We start from the raw sequence: 5,532 nt of genomic DNA, 5'->3' as shown, positions 1-5,532 counted from the left end.
GTGCTTGCAATTATGCAATTATACTAGTTCTAAAATTTTAGTAATAAATATCAAATCTCATTGGTTTTTAGTTTTAACGGAAATTGATATTATTTTATGTTCTACCTAATCCTCATATCAAATCTAATCTAGAGTGTCTTAATGCATTTTGGAAAAAATTCCCATGTAAGAAGTTTTTCTCTCTGTTTGGTTCTTGATAATGTAGGAGAGAAAATGGTCTAGGAAAAAAGTAATTTTTTTTATTTTTATTTCTGAACTGAGTGGTTTTGAATTCCATCTAATGTTGGGAAAGATATGAAAAAAGAGAGAAAAAAGAAAAAGAAAATGTTATGAGCACTATCACTCTCCTGTTTTTTCTATGCAACCAAACCAAAGTTTTAGATTCTCATTTTGTGTTTTTATTTTTATTTATAGTTGTTGAGCACATAATTTAGAATTGGCCGTTAACAAAAAAGAGAATCCAACCAAGGAAATCTGAATGATATGATGTGTAGAAAACTAAAACCGGATTTTAGACTTGGGAATTTAGGGCTTTGGATATTTCAAATGGCAATTTTACCTTATTAAGTCATGTGCACAACACATGACATTTTCTTCCAATCATACTAACACCATTCAATAAAAAAGGCACAATGTTGGTCTTTAAAAAGCTTGAAGGGCAATTTGTTCGATTTTAAATCTAAGGGGGCAATGTGCAAAACATGTGACATGTTGAAGGGGGTAAAGTGTATTAAGCCTTTCCTTTTTTTTTTTTTTTTTTTTCAATTGAGATTTTTTTTACACTTATTTGGATTCTTCAAATGGTCATCTTTGTTCATTTAAGAAACCTTTACCACCTTAAAACTTTTTATTGTAAGGATCATGGAACAACTCAAAATTTAATCGATAATTTAACCCAACAAATATCAACCAATTTAACCCAAAATATTGGAAATTTACATTTTTTTTTTCAAACATTGTGCATACTAGTCAAGCTACTTATAATACAAATATAACTATTACATACAATTATAGTTCTAGTTTTTATTATTACTACCGAACTTTCTAACATCTAAAGCACTTATACTACAAAAACACAACATCACGAATAAAGAAGAGTTTAATTTTCACAAAAGAGTTTACAAAACACTTATGTAAAATATTGTACACAATTCAAAACGACAATTCATATAAATCACAAATTTTCACTTCACGAGTACAATTATATCACATCCACTAATAGATATCACACCATGTACCTTTCTTAAACAAGTTGTTTCCACAACCTATAATAGTTATAATAGTACAAAAAGTATTCTAAGGCTCTCACCTAGAGACATGCATCTATGCCCTTATTGATCCACACTTGGATATTCTTAGTGATGTTTTGGGTCTTTCACCCTAGGGTACTTTATCCTTCTTCTTTTAAGGACCGTTAATTAATCAATTATGACTCTTTTTGGTCTAGATTAAGTGATCCAAGCCCAAAATGGGCTCAAGTCACTTAATCCCACTAGGAACCCTATAAATCCCCTTTATGAGGTTAGGGTTCATTCTTTTATTCTTCTCCTTCATGTTCTAGAGAGAGCCCTAGCCTCCATCTTTAGAGATTTCCACCATCTCTATGCTAAGGCTCAAGGACAAGTCATTGAGTGGAAGATCTCTAGGTCTTAGAGGTCGTATTCAACACTTGGAATTTAAGGTTTGGGAACATCCAAACCTAAAAGTTAGAATTTTAATCTTGAAGATCAATTTTTTTAAAATTGATATTCTTCTATTACATAAATCTAAGATGTCAACATATGTTCCATTTATACCCATATAAAATTTTTTTGGGTGGATTTTTCGGACTAAGCAACATTCTGATGATTTCATTGACAAAAGTTCACATGGTTGCAAAAAGGATATCCTCAATGATTGAGAATCGACTATCATGATATATTTAGTTCAGTGGTAAAACCCACCACTATGTGTCTATTTCTTAGCATTATTCCTAGTTGTAGGTAGTCTCTATGTCAATTGGATGTCAACAACGTCTTTCTTCAAGACATCTCACAAAAGATGTATATATGGCTTCGTCCTCAAGCTTTGTTGATCTAGATTATCCGTCCCAAGTGTGCAAGCTTCATAAGGCTATCTATAGCCTCAAGTAAGCACCATGTACCTTGTACGTACCACAAGCTCCATCAGTTTCTTGTCATCTCAAGATTTTAGAATTCTCATACCGACACCTTTTTATTTGTCCTTAACACTACTGGTAAAACTATATATCTGCTTTTGTATGTTGATGACATTATTATCAAAAGTGACGATGCTACCATGGTCCAATGCTTTTTGGACATTCTTGTCCAACAGTTTTCTCTTAAGGACCTTAGGGTTTTTTCATACTTCCTTGCTATTGAAGTAATTTCATACCAAAATGGGCTACTTTTGTCTCAAACATGATGCACTATGGATCTTCTTACCCACACTAAGACGATTGAGGTGAAACCTATCTCTACACCTCTTCTTACAAGTCTGCCATTCTCCATTAATGTCAACTCTACTCTTTCAGATCTAATTGAATATTATGTTATTATTGGAAGTTTGTAGTACTTGTGTCTTAAATGGATTAACATAGCATTTACAGTAAACAAACTATCTTAGTTCATGCATCAACCTACTACCAAATATTAGGCTTTTTCCAAGAGCCTCTTGCGTTATCTGTATCGTAACTTCGAATCATGACATTTTAGTTTACTGATAATTACCACTAGCTCTACATGCTTTCTCAAATGCTGATTTGGAAGGCAACAAAGATGATTTCTCATCCATTAATGCTTACATAATGTGTCATGGACATAATCCAATCTCTTGAAGCTCCAAGAAACAACACAATTGCTTATTCATCCACAAAAGCTAAATACAGATTTGTTGTCACTACTATTGCCACACTCAACTAGGTGTGCTCTCTATTAATCGAACTACATGTTCGGATTCATCACTTACCTATGACTTTTTGCGATAGTATTGTTCCAACATAATTGTGCTCCAACCTACTATTTCATTCTCACATGAAGCATGTGACCATTGATTTTCATTTTATTCATAATCAAGTTCAAAACGATGCTCTTAGTTTGCTCATGTGTCATTAGAAGATCAACCAGCAAATGCTCTAACAAATCGCTACATCGCAGTCGCTTTATTTCTCTCAAGACCAAGATTGAAATCTCTTATTGGAGCTCCATTTTGCGAGGGTGTGTTAGCAAAAGATAATGTTCATCCTTAATTTAAACATTGGTATTTATCTATTAGTAGTTTAACTTCCAACATAAGATAATTATTATTAGTTTGAATTAGAGTAGAAGATAGAATTTGAATTTGAGTAAGAGATTGGCTTGTGTTTTGAATTAGAATAGAAAATAGAGTTTGAATTAGAACAGAAGATAGACTTGTTCTTTTAATTTTAATTAGTCAAGATTTATCCCCTCAAATGTTATTTGTATATAAATATTCATCAATCATCAATAAGAAGGTTATGCCACATTTTCTCAGTCTTCTTCTCTCTCTCTCTCTTTCTCTCTCTAATTTATGCGTCAAACAAATAAATTGAACGCTATAATTTCCCTTGAATTACTTAGCAAAGAAGGATGCATTTATTAGTCTTAATGGGAGCATCTAATCTATTCCTCTTAAGTAATCTTATCCTAAAATTTATCGTTAATAGCACACAATCCATCACAATTTTCTCTTTCTTATTTTGATTTATTTTTTTTAAAATAAAATAAGTGAAAACTCCAAAAACAAAACTATAGAATACAAATTTTCCACTATAAAAAAAAACATGCAATATCGTCATATGGCATAGGTTTCACAACATCATAATATGAATATCGAATAAATTTATAACAACAAACCATTTTATGCTATTAATCATTTTATTTATCAAACAAGTGAGTGAGTTTGGTTCTTAAATTTTAGATGGCATTGAATAATTTTCATTTTTACAAATTTAGCATGTATAATCCAATACTAAAGTTTTTAAAATGTGCCATTTTTAGTTTTATCAAATAATATTATCTAAAATTTTGTTTGTTCAAATTGTTAGTGCATTAAGTCTTGTGGTTATGACTGACAATTTTATTTCATTCATTCTATCATAGGATTTTTCTAGACTATGACTTAATTTCCATTGAAAACTCGAAGTTATTGATTGATCAATCGAGACATCATAGGTAAGTTTGGAAAGATCCGAAAAAAAGGTAAATTAGGATTAAAAAGGTATAGGTTGGATTGTATGTTTAAAATTGTACAAAAAGAATTTTAAAATTGTTTTTAAAATTTGCAAGAGCACTCAAGTATTGGCCAAAGCACTCAAGCGTTGGACCCAACGCTTGAGTGCCTATTTAAGTACTCAAATGTTCCTAGTCTTCTCAAGCATTCAAACCTAGATTTGTCAAATTCTGGTGGTCCACGTTTTGGTAATTTAAGATTTTATTTTTGGGGGTTTATTCCATAACCGATCCTCTAGGTCCTTAGGCCTATATATAGCTTGCCTAAATAGGATTTTGTGTTTGATACAAATATTTAGAAAAACCTAGTTTGTCTTCCCATTCTTTATAACTCTCAAAGAAGTTTTCATACTTATGTTAGATTGTGAAAGAAATCTACATCCCCTAAGGCGTTAAGGCAAGATCCAAGGGAGCATATAAGGTGCTACATCACAAATGTGGATTGTAGTATAGGTTTTAGAGATTAAGTCTAAGGGTAGCATCTGTTAGATAATTATGTATACTACTTTCTCAAATAGTTGATTATTGATCTCATGGTTTTTTATCTCTTCGCTTTGTATAAAGGTTTTCCACATAAAAAATATCGTGTCTTGTGTATTGGAATTACTTTTAATAATTTCGACTCTCTCATAGAAATAAATTGAATTAAAATTTTCAAGTTTTGGGCTATTAAGAATAAATCTAGATATTGGCCTACTGGATATTCACTTTTTCACAAATGTTTATAGAAAATTCAACTGTTATTTTGAAATTTCTTATAGTATATACTCTTTGTGTTGTTTGGACTTCAAATGATCTAGTGATTCCACAAACTCCAAATCCCTATAATTTTTGTAGGTGATAATTTGATATAAATTGGTTTGGTTGGATATCAATTAGCTAACAATTATACGAGGTAAGATGATAGTTGCAAAGCACAATTCTTTTCCTTCTCTTCAAGTAATTTGGTTAGGGTTAAGTAGCTAAACATATTGTTAGGATTTTGTCGAGACAAACTTGTATAATATTGGAAATTCTTTGAAAACGTAAAATTTGAATTGGAGTGGCTAAATCAAAAGAGGCATCCGCACCCTAAATCCTTAAATTTGAAGGAAGAAATTGGCTTATGATGAGTTACAATTAAATTAAAGCCTCTTCAAAAGTCTTATTCCTTCTAATTTTGAAATGAAAGTTGTTTTTTCTTTAAACCAAAAATGTCATTCAAAATGAAACTACGCCACACAAGTCTAAAATCTATTGCCCACATTGATTGAATAGGCTTAATTAGTATTTATAAGAGGTA

This window comes from Vitis riparia, chromosome 4, assembly GCF_004353265.1.
Source record: "Vitis riparia cultivar Riparia Gloire de Montpellier isolate 1030 chromosome 4, EGFV_Vit.rip_1.0, whole genome shotgun sequence".
Taxonomy (NCBI): domain Eukaryota; kingdom Viridiplantae; phylum Streptophyta; class Magnoliopsida; order Vitales; family Vitaceae; genus Vitis; species Vitis riparia.
This window is presented reverse-complemented; position numbering follows the sequence as displayed.